Below are 12,378 nucleotides of genomic sequence, written 5' to 3' on the forward strand. Positions count from 1 at the left end.
TCAAGGGTTTTCAGAAGAGCAAATGTCCCTGTTCCAGGAGCTGCTCAGAGCCAGGAGACTCCTCAGTGTGAGCAGGGACCATTCCCACCCTGGGAAAGGGAGAAAAGAAAAGATGGGGTTTGTGCTCCCTTCCTTCAGCCCCAGCTGTTCCCATTGACAGGAAAGCTGGGTTGTCCCTTCCTCCCAGACATCAGGGGAGGCTCCCTGAGTGCAGCTTTTGGGGCACCATTCAGCTGATCTGAATGAACAAATTCAGCTGATCTGAATGAACAAATTCACAAATTCTAATGTGGTTAATGAGGTGTTACGGAGATGTAACTAATTAGATGCCTTTAGTTATCAGGTCCAGGGAGTGGTTCATGGTCTTTCTTAATGATCCTTAAAAGATGGAATGAGACTTCTTTAAAATTTCCCTCAGTTAGAGACCTCCTAATTTCTAACTCTTAATCCTCAAAGAAGTTTATTTCTACTACTTTCTTCAATAGAACCAAGCCCTGGTAAGGCACATCTGATCAGAAGTTCATGTTCCCTTCTACTTCTTTTTGGAACCAAAGAAAGAGTAAAATGGCTCAAAGTTTCTGCTTCTGAGAAAAAGGAAAGTTAAAAAGCAAGGTTATTTTCAATCAGCTGCTGGCGGTGCTGCAGAAGGGCATCAAGACCCATCACATCAGGTAAATAACCAGGAACTGAAAGCTTTCTTGTCTCAGAAATTGCTGCTTTTAACTCCAGTTGCACGATCTCTTTTTTGTTTGAAATCTGAGAGCACTCTTCCTTCAGCCCTGCAGACAATTGCACCTATTCAACTTCTGGGAGAGTTCAGAAACACGGGGGTGTTTGGAAGCTTTTCTAGAGCATCTCCTCAGCAGAGTGTGAGAAGCACAGTCTGATCTCCAAACAAACCCAGCTAAATTTACCCTGCTCCCACCCACCCTGGCGAGGACTCTTGCCACAGTTCCCTGCTCACACGTCTGGGTCAGGGCTTAAATGCTCCGTGAAAATTGGATTGCCATTCCACAAAGCCTTCCAAAGACATTTGGAAATTTATTTCTCCCTTCAATCTCACTGCCCTGCTTTTCCCAGTTGCTCCACAGCTCTGGTTCCCAGTGCCAGGAGGAGACCTTGCTTGTTTTCTGCATCACTGAGGGTAAAAAGTTTTGCTTAAAGCCAAAAATTCCAGCCCCAAAATAGTGCTGCAAAGGCTCTGCCTGTGGGGAAGCCTCAGCAGAGCATGGAATAATCCTTTTTAAAGTTTTTAAGCTCCATCAGAGCATATTTGACCTTTTCCTCCTGTTGTTCTGATTGCGATATCACCCCACAGCAGCAATTGTCTCCTGATTTCCAACCTCAGCGTTGGTTTTCATCTGCTCTGAGAGTTGTTCCTCTCCCTCTGGATGTGTGATCAGTGCTCCCTCTCCAGCCATCAACCTTCCCTCTCCAGCCTTCCTTCCATGGGAGCAGGCCAGGCATGCTCCTCTCCTCTCCTCTCCTCTCCTCTCCTCTCCTCTCCGGGGGATTTGTTACCCCTGGTGCTCGAGGAGCAGGAATTGCATTTCTCAGTGGTCTCAGCAGGACGTGCCTGTTTCTCTCCTGAATACCTTTACATCATCTGAGCCATACTTGGAGCTTGTGCTCCTGCTGGAACCCACTGAAGTGTGTGGATGTTTGTTGGTTGCTCCCAGTCGATCAGATTTGATTTTATTTTCACAACACTTATATTAAGAACAAAAATGAGTATGTGGCACTGGATTTCAGAATAAAAAATATTGATCTAAAAGGAAGGAATAAAATTGATGTTGCTGTACAAGAAGACACGTAAGGTCTTGTGCCCTGATGGAGGAATGGCTGGATGGGGATTGACTTCCCTGAGCCATTCGTATATCCAGGTGAGAACCCTGCCAGCTCCTGCAGGAATGTGCCCTCGCTGAGGGTGGGACTTTGCCATGGAAGTCAGAGAAATGGATTTGCAGGCAGAACTCCAAACAGCAGCTGCAGCTGCTTCCTGAACAGCCTGCAGGGGATGGAATAACATGGCACATCTATTTCCTCACATTTCCCATCTTTTGAGGGCTTTGAGTCTCTTTTTGCTCTGAAAGCATCTTTTCCACACCACCCTGATCCATGATTTAGAGGAGCTCTGCCTGCCCTGGATCCCTGGAAGTGTTCAAGGCCAGGTTGGACAGTGCTTGGAGCCAGCTGGGATAGTGGAAGGTGTCCCCATGGCAGGGGTGGGAATGGGATGGGATTTAAGGTCCCATTCTGCCATCCAGCACTTTCCCAATAGGAGCTTTCCTGCACTGCTTCCCCTAAAGTAGGAATTTCTCCTAATTGTGTTTGAACATCTCATGAACACCCATTCTGGTCCATTTGGCACTGAAGAACTCCCAGCAAAGATTACACTACACTTGTGCAAGGAAGAATCACAGAATCCCAGGATCACTGAGGTTGGAGAACATCTCCAAGACTGAGTCCAGCCTGTGACTGATCCCCACACTGCCAGCTAATGAGATGACCCAGTGTCATTTTCCATTTCTCCTCTTTGTTTGCTTGTTAATTCACAGCTAAATCCTTTTTATAGTGGGAGATCCTAATAATCTTCAGTTATAGGGGCTTATAAACTATTGAAGAGTAGGATGTCCTAAGTGATGGGATTTACAAACCCACAGAAGATTTTCTGGTCAATAAAAGAAATAAAAGTTCAGAACTATCTGTTTTTTTCATCTTCTGGCATGCAAATGTTGCAGTTCTGAATATCACATTAAAATATTGCCTAAATCCCTCTTTTAATTTCCAGAGGACCTCACATCTGGCAGCAACTTGCAAAACATTGCAGAACATTCTGGGAAAAAATGAAAGTCTGTCAAAGCTTCATCTTCTGCTAGGATGGGACTTAGCAGAACTCTTCTGTAACAGACTGAGTTATGTTTTCTTCGAGCAAGTAATTGCCTTCATGTCTCTCAATATGAACCACTGCAAATGATGTTCCTCCCCTGGATCCAGAGGCAGCTCACATTTATATCCCAATAAGCTCCTAATATTGAAGAAATGTGTCACATTTCACGTCCTGCATGGCAGCTGCAGCTCTCTCAATCATTGTTATTAAAGAGTATTTGCACACATTGCCATCTCTGTCAGTTTAGACAATTTTTTTTGCAATTTTGCAAAAGAATTTCCCTCCCTGGGTCTCTGCACACGTGGGAAAGGCTCCGCTGATTGAGCTCAGCAAGTGGCACTTTTGGACTGTGTCTTTCTTCTTGGTAAATCAGCCTGGACAGGAGTTTCACAGAAAATTAGGGGCTTTGTTTTAAGAAAGTTCATTGTTCCTGGAGCCCTGCTCTTTTATTTCAGACAAACAGACGTTCCCTGCTTTGCTGGGATCGATGAGTGAGGGGATATATTGGGAAGTGGTGTGGGCTTGAAGTGGGATTTGCTTTGATATTTCTGTGCAAATCCATGTGATGGCTCACTGACTCATACAGCTGAAAATAGGTGGTGATATCAAGCCCAGAATTCTTTACAGATTTTTTTTCCCCCCCCTTTTCTTGCTTAGCTAGCTGCTCTTCCAAAAAATTCAGGTCATTATTCAAATCTGTGCTTAGATTAAAACTCCAGATAGCATCACTCTTACTCATTGATGAATCACACTGGAGCAAATTTTGGTCCTACTGAACTCACTCTGTGTTGCCTTAGTCATAAGTTTGTTTGGCAAATCACATGTCATGCTCGAATTAAGCACTTGCTTAAATAAGATACTTTTAAAATAAATTCAGGAAAGTTTGCACATAAGATTTATATAGATAAGATTTATATTGCAAACTTGTCAAAGCAAAACTAGAGAATGAAAAATTCTGTTGATTCTCAGTTAAAACATTAATTTATGTTGTCAGCAACAGATCTAAAGGGATTGCTGGATATACATGAAATTAAACTTGTTTTCGAAGTCTATTTATAAATTAATTTTAAGTATTGGCTTTTGGGAGGTTTTGGAGTAGCAAACTCCCCCTGGATGTAGTGATGCCACCACCACCCACAGGGCCCAGTGTCACCACAGCCTCTGCTCTGCCACTGCTGACACCAGCTTGACCTTTCCCAAAGATTTTTTTACATTGCTTGATTCCTATGCCAGTATCAAATTTGCACTGAATCTTTTAAACTGACACCATATGGCCCTTTACATTAACAGGGCCATTTTTCCCTGAATGAGGAGAACAGGAACTTGCTGAAATTATAATTTAAAATCTAAACACAAAATAGACAACGTAAATAAAACCGTTTCCAAAAGTAGAAAAAGAAAAGCCGTGAAATTATATCTAAAGGAAGAGCAGGAACTGAGGTGGGGATGGTTACAATAAATTACAGATTATCAATCTCATGGCAGATGGAAACAGGGTTTGGTTGGATGTATCCATAGCTCCAGCTCCTCCCTGTCTCGTGCAGGAATATCCCAGTGAAATGATTCCTGGAAGCACTGACATGTTACAGATATGGCTAAAAGAGGGGGAAAAGGAATTTCATATATTCCAAGCATGCTCTGGATGATGATGTGTCCATGAGAATAGGCCAAACACAGAAATGAGATTGGCAAACTGCAATTTGGCAAATTGCAGTCAGACCACAGCAGGATCCATGGGAAAAGCGATCATCCAATTCCTGGTGCTGCAGCAGCCAAGGGCTCCCCTCCCATCCCCAGCTGGGGAGAAGGAAAAGCTCTGGAAGTGCTGCTCAAAAACCACCAAGCCTCTCCCACAGGAGTGGAGGCCTGAGAGCCGCTCCTCAGGAATTTCAAAACTCCACGGTGTGCCAGACCTAGAGCTCCTTGTTGTGGTTGTCCTGTCACGGGGACAGCCTGCTCCCTCTCCAGCTGGTAATGGAGCAGAACACAACCTGTTATTAAAGAGGTGCCAGCAGGAAAGGAAAGCTGGGCATGGAACCACAACTTCCCAAGCTGGAATATTTTAATGTGTCCCAGGTGATGTGAGGTCACTGTTTGCTTGGTCTCTCACAAGTGGAGTTTGGATAATGCAGACAGGTTGGGATTACAGCTCCTCGCAGCTTTATGGATCATTTTCCTCAAAAGGATTAACCTTCAGGAAAAGCTCTCAAAATGTCTGCATGTTTGAAATCCAGAGAATCGTGCAAAGAAATTAATTAACAACCAACCACCAAATACTTGGGGGAAAAGGGATGGATTAATTTGGGCTCCTTGAAAACCTGCCTATTGAACTGGCATTTCTTTTCAATTGCAGAATGAAACTCTGATGTAATTTTCCTATTATATAATGGCATTATTTTCCACTCCTTTATTCTCCTTTGTTTCCAAGAATGATTAATTAGTGACACAACTCATGTACCTGCAGAAACATTACCAAACCCAGCCATTCTTTTGTCTTGGAAGATTTTTTCTTATTCCTGGAGTAGCCAGAAGCACGAATGTCCTTTTCTGTAATCTCATAGGATTATTTAGGATTTCAGGGTTAGAAATTCTCATCATGCCTTGAGATTCCCTGATTTTCCTCTGGGAAGTCTGTGCAGTTTCCACAGAAATGGTCCCACGTGGTTTGGGCACCTCTTCAGATCTCTGAAGTTCCAGCTGCTCCTGCTCTTCTCTGCATTGGCTGTCCCATAAATCCTGCCTCTTCCCAAGGACCTGGCCCGCTGGAAACTGGGTGTTTGCAGCGGCCTGAGAACCACAAATATTCCACAAATATTCCAGAATCACACAATCAGTTTGGTTGGAAAAGACCTCTGAGATCTTTGGGTCCAACCTGTGGCTGATCACCACCTTGTCAACTGTCACAGCCAGACGTTCCTCAACACCTCCAGGGATGGGGACTCCAAACCTCCCTGGGCAGCCTCTTCCAATGTCCAATCAACCTTTCTGTGAAGAAATTCCTCCTCATGGCCAGCTAAACTCCCCTGGTGCAGCTTAAAATTTTGCCCATCCCTTCCTGTCACTACCTTGAGTAATCCATTATTTTCATTTTCAGTTTTCCAAGGCTCACACATGAGAACTGATTTAAAGGATCTCCATTCCCTCACTTTGACCAATGCCCTCTTGCCCTGCCTGCTCTAGCCCGTGGCCACACTTCAGTTCCCACTTTTCCCTCTTCCTTTTTTTCTTACTGAAGTTCAGAGGAATTTTATGAGCAGGGCTTGCTCTGCCCATGCTCTGGTCTGGGACACAAGGAACACAGAATTCCAGGGATCCAGCGGCCTGAGAACCACAAATATTCCACAAATATTCCAGAATCACACAATCAGTTTGGTTGGAAAAGACCTCTGAGATCTTTGGGTCCAACCTGTGGCTGATCACCACCTTGTCAACTGTCACAGCCAGACGTTCCTCAACACCTCCAGGGATGGGGACTCCAAACCTCCCTGGGCAGCCTCTTCCAATGTCCAATCAACCTTTCTGTGAAGAAATTCCTCCTCATGTCCAGCTAAACTCCCCTGCTGCAGCTTAAAATTTTGCCCTCTCATCCTGTCACTACCTTGAGTAATCCATTATTTTCATTTTCAGTTTTCCAAGGCTCACACATGAGAACTGATTTAAAGGATCTCCATTCCCTCACTTTGACCAATGCCCTCTTGCCCTGCCTGCTCTAGCCCGTGGCCACACTTCAGTTCCCACTTTTCCCTCTTCCTTTTTTTCTTACTGAAGTTCAGAGGAATTTTATGAGCAGGGCTTGCTCTGCCCATGCTCTGGTCTGGGACACAAGGAACACAGAATTCCAGGGATCCAGAGGCAGCCACACCTTCCCTGGGCAATGTGTGCCAGGGCCTCCCCACCCTCCCAGGGAACAATTCCTTCCCCTTATCCCCCCATCCCCGCCCTCTGGAAGTGGGAAGCCATTCCCTTGTTCTGTCACTCCAGGCCTTCATCCAAAGTCCTTCTCCAGCTTCCAAAATAAACTCACTGCTCCCTCTTCCACTGAGGTTTTAAACCAAAAGGACAAGAGTGAAGTAGCTGGATGTGCCAAGGGGCAAAGCTGTTCCCTCTTTCCAGGGAGCATTGTGGAGTCCTTAGTCTTTATTTGAGAGGAAATTCCCGAGCTGAGCAGGGCTCCCAGTGCTCCTGAGGAAGCAGGAGCTGCTGTGAAGGTGAGCAGCTCACAGAGCATTTGTGTGTTTATGAAGTCCTGGCTGTACCTGGAGCAGCAGATCCCAATGAACGGGGTGAATGGCAACTGGAAGTGGGAATACTGCATCAGCTTTGCTGCGACTGCTGTCTGCACACTAAAAGTGTCCTTTTTTATGCTATTTTCTTAAAACAACCTTTGACAAGGAAGTGCAGCAAAGTGAAGCTTGAATACATCTTTAAATCTGCATGTTGATTGCATAACTCCCCACAAGAGCTCCAAACTTCCTTTTGTTATTACAAATGTGTGCACAGAGCACTGCAAACATTGTCTCCATTCCTCACTGCCACAAAACACTTTCATTTTCCTTTTGACTCCTCTCGCAGCCCAGCAAATATTTGTGTTCCTTGATGCACAGCAACGCTGGGAGAGATTCTGGTTTTGCTGTGGAGGCTTTCAGCCCCACTTTGCAGGAAAATGGGGGAAGTGCAGAGCACACCTGATCCCATAGAAGTGACAAGAAACTTCCCTCTGATTTTCATCCCAGTCAGATAAAAGTAAAATCTTCCTTTTGAGGGAAACATCCCAATTCCAGCTGGCACCAGCAATTTGGGACAGGGAATTGTTTCCAGAAGTGAGACCTGGCTTGTTTCTGCACAGCAGGAAATGGTTCTCACTATGGTCCTATCCCAGCTGGGGAGATTTTGGGGGTTTTCAGGGTTTTCTCTGCATGGAACATTAAACATTCCCACTCCAGATCGGCACAAAGCAATGACACCAACCTCAGAGCAAGGTGGGCAGGGAAAATGTTGCCATTGTGAATCAGAAAGAAAAATTGTTAAGTCCAGGCCATTAATCCAGAAGACAGCGATTGTCAAATCAAGGAGGGTTTGTTGGGGTTTTGTAGGTGACCTTTTAGGTGGGTTTTATTTTTATGAAAGGTACACTTGGTGCATTTCCTAATTTCTTGTTTTTATCTACTGGAAGGTGTTCCAGCCCATGGAATGAGGGGACCTTTAAGGTCCCTTCCAACCCAAACCATTCTAGGATTCTGTGATTTTATGATTTTGCAGTTGCCTGAAAAATTATTTTTAGAAAGCAGCCCCACTTCTGCCCTTGTGCTGAAATGCAGCTGAACTACAGAGCTCTGAGGAGGAAAGGGAGTACCTTTTACTTCTGGGACAGAATTTTCCAGAGTCCCCTTTATGGCAAGTCCTTCACTCTGACTTCTGAAACCTGAATAAAAATAAAAACAGTTTTCAATGCTCCATGAGTCTTACTGTATTGATATTTTCAGTTGCAGGATGGGGGTTGCTGTAATTTTTTGATACAAGCTGGGGAGCTCCCAGCTCCTCAAAATGCACTGATTTTTAAAAAAAATAAAAAAAGAATTATCTTGTGTTTGCCTTCTGAGGTGTGAGATTTTGGGATAAATTTGCATACATTTGTAAACTTGGTTTTCATGATTTTTCTCTGCTATGTTTTTCTAAGTAACAGTTGAGTAAATATCTCTACTCCAATTTTCCAAAGTTAAAGCACACAAATATCATCCTTATTAGGTACTCTTTTAACAATACTTTTCTAGTTCCAGTCATGATCATTATTTTCTTCACTGCTTTGTAAAGTTACCTTTTTCCTGGTGGTAAAACCCCAGATTTCTGCAGGTTCCCCATGGTTTTACTTGAGAATTCCAAACCAAATTCCTCTGGTTTCATATCTGCATTATTGTTAACTCACTTGTTGAATTGGGCTGTAAAAGAGCCCAGTCAAGAGTAGATTTATCTTCTGAGTCAGAATCCAAGATTTTGTACCACAGGAAACAGCTGCAGCAGGTTTCTTTAAAGAGCTCCCGATGCCTGTGGTAACCTCCACACACAAAGCACAATTCCCTTTCATTTTAAACCTATTTCTTGACACAAATAGTTTTGATATAAATCTCTCAAATCAGGAGCTTCCTGCTGCTTTTCATCATTGTCCCTTCCTGCTGTAATTTGGGGAATCTGCTATTTTCATAGCTGCCCTTTTATATCATTTTATTGGCATTGGGCTTGAGATTTTAACTCCATTTTCAACTTGTATAATTTTCATTCAGAGCTTTAAATCTCCCAGGAAGCTATTCTATACTGCATTTCAGGGTTTGCCTGACAGGTTTGGGTGACCTTCGAGGGGAAAATGCACAGGCTGCCACTTCCCTAAACCCTTGGAATAATTGGAAATAGAAATGGTTGGGAATGATACATTAACTCTGAGCATTAGGCACTAAGCATGCTTGCTGGCTACTTTGATCAAGCTCTTTTTTCCTGACAAAACCCCCTTTGAAATGAATAGGACAGAGGTTCCTTTCACTTCAATCAGAGTTCTCAGACACAGGGAGAAAGAAGGACTTCATAACCTTTAAAAAGACTCCCCTCGTCCATTCATGGATCTCCTGGAAAGCTCAGCACTTTCCCTTGTGCTGGAGTTACTAAGCCAGCTCCTGGATAATTTCAGGCTTCCTTCGAGTGAGGATTTGCTTAAACATGAGCTCAAACCCCTCTGTAAAGAGCTGGAATCTGGGATTTACAAATATTTGGTGATGTGGATTGTCAGCATGGCTTTCCTGCTTGCACCTTCTGAGCCTGTGCCTGGCACATTGCAGGAGATGATTCTTTGTACACTTCATATCCTGATTATTGGTGTGTATTTACAGCCAGGTCAGCAGCACCATAAAGATTCCAGTTCTCTTTTAACACCTTGAATGAAGGTTTTGGACACCCAGCACCGTGCCTTGGCAGGGGCCACTATCAATTCTGGAATCTCTGTTCCTGAACTCTTTGAGCTTTTTATTTTTTTTTAAATACTTTTTGTACTTAGAAGGCAACACACAGAGTAAAGAAGTAGTACATGCTCCTGCTGGATCATGTTGCAATAATGTACACTGAGACAATCATCCAGAAGTGATGTTTTGCTTGGAAAAGATTAATTTAGGGGGAAAAAAACCAACAAACCCAAACCAACAAATAAACAGGATAAATCTGCAAAAAATCTGCAGAAATATCCCAGGCTTTAGGCAGCTAGAGTGAGAACAAGGATTCCTTGTGTAAAATGTCACTATGGAGAAGCAGAACCAAAAGCAAGGATGTGATAAAGCCCCCGAGCCTATACAACTCTGACATTTCCACGGATATATATGCTTAAATAAAATCTGAGGATTTTTGGTCAATCCAGTGTTCAAATGTGCATATTCAATTCCATTTTCTCTATGAAGATGAGTCAGAATTCAGCTATTGAAAAAATAAATTTCGTTTGAGACATTGTTTCCTTGATTTGTGCATGAAAAGTAAATTATTTTATCTACAGGTGAGTTACAGCTCCTAATTTTTTTACAGCTACAATTCTTCAGAAAACCTATAATATTTTACAAGAGGAAGAGGTCAGATTATGTGCTTAAAAGATGGATGGTTCTGGCTTAAAGCTAAACTAATGCAAGCTGAAACTTTAGTTCTGCCCATGTTCAGCTCTGTGCAAAGGCTTTTGTGACTACATAAAAAACCCCTTCTGTACCCTACAGGGCATCATCTTAAAAAAAAAAAATTGCATTGCTTGTAGAAATAAAATAATGGGATGAGTTTAGGACTAAGAGCCACCTGGAGGGTAAATATGTTTCATTTTTTGTATTTTTTAAATTTAAGTAGTGAAAAAGAGCAGAACATGCACACAAAGGGAAAAGGTTGTTATTATCTATTGTTCATCTGTGCTGACTGAAAGGGGGAAAAGCCTTCCAGCAGTGTGTAAAATGCCTGCTTCTTGCAGGAGCAGAGGGAGCAAAGTCGTGGAGTCTTGAGGAAGTGCTTGGGGAGAAGCTGCCTGTTCCTGTCCCAGGGATGTCACCTGTGCAGCTGGGCTCACAACTGCCAGCTGATGGCATCCAGGTGGAAAACACAGCTCCTGCAGGACGTGTCACAATCACCCCTGAAATGCCAGCCCCACTCTGCTGCCAGCTCATCCCCAGCTGCTCCAGGGGCACCAAACCTGTCTGAGGTGCGGCAAGTTTGGCTGCTTCTAAAACAGAGCTGAATTAGAAATTCTAAGCTAAACCGTACCAATTTTAAATATTCACCTGTTAATTCTAATCCAAGGCAAGAATTGCCTATCTTATGAAATAAAAATACTCTAAGGGAATTATAAATAAGTGCAGTCTATCACAGTTTTGTTCTCTGTTCCTTCTCTCATGTTTTTAGAGCTTCATTTGCTCACATGACTGAACACTTACCTGATGCTTTCATAGCAGTAGTTAATATAATTTCCAGATCTCTTTCCCAAGCTGATTTGTGTCTGTGGCTGATGAACACAATGTTCTTGCTGCTTCTGTTTCCCTCCTGTGTATTCCTGTGCTTGTTTCATCTTCCTTCTCTCTCTCTCTCTCTCTCTAGCTGACACAATTCTTTATTCTTCATTTTGTAAATCATGTGTTTGTCACGAACAGCAGTTGTATTTGCTATACAAAACCATGTAAATAAAAAACACAGCAGCTAACTAAAAATAAAAGGCAATTCAGAGACTGAACTTATTTTTTTCAAATTTTAAAAAAAATTGAAATTAGGTACAGTTGGCACAGTGATCCAAACAATGAAGTTTTGAGTAAGAGTTTCAGTTTATTTCAGCTCCTGTGAGAGCTCTAAGTGGAGGTGAGAGAAACAGCTGCCTGGTCTCAGGGTGTCAAAACTAAATGGAAGTGAGGGGATATTTGAGGTACTAAGGGTCTTTGATGAAGGTTTTGCAGACTAATGTCAGCTCATGCAGGAAGCTTTGGCTGGGCAGAGGACTGAGGCTCTGTCCAGGTGAGAATTTGGGGTTACCCAGTTCCAAGTTGCAGGACATTGTTTTTGATGGAAAGAGTGATGAAGGAGTTTAGTAAACTAAAACACGAGGAGGTCACCTCAGAATGAGGAAGAATTTTCCATGAGGGTGGCAGAGGATGGGAACAGGTTCCCAGGGAGAGTGTGGTGTCTCCAGAGTCATTCCAAACCCACCTGCTGCAGGTGACCCTGGTTGCACTGGATGCTTTCTGGAGGTCCCTTTCAACCCTAAATATTCTGTGATTCTCTGGGGAGGGAAAAAAAAATAATTAAAAAAAATTACACAGGCATAAGTTTGTTTCTGAAGTGTTGGTTTGTGTCAATTCTCCTGATGTTTTCGTGGCTGGAAGTCTTTAAGTCCACATTGACCAACACGCTGGGGAGACAAACCTGCTGGTTTGTCCAGAGAAGGGTGACACTGTGGGGACACTGTGGGGAGACATTAAGGACACTGTGAGGATCCT

Source organism: Onychostruthus taczanowskii, unplaced genomic scaffold (genome assembly GCF_017590055.1).
Source record: "Onychostruthus taczanowskii isolate IOZ18803 unplaced genomic scaffold, ASM1759005v1 scaffold10, whole genome shotgun sequence".
Taxonomy (NCBI): Eukaryota; Metazoa; Chordata; class Aves; order Passeriformes; family Passeridae; genus Onychostruthus; species Onychostruthus taczanowskii.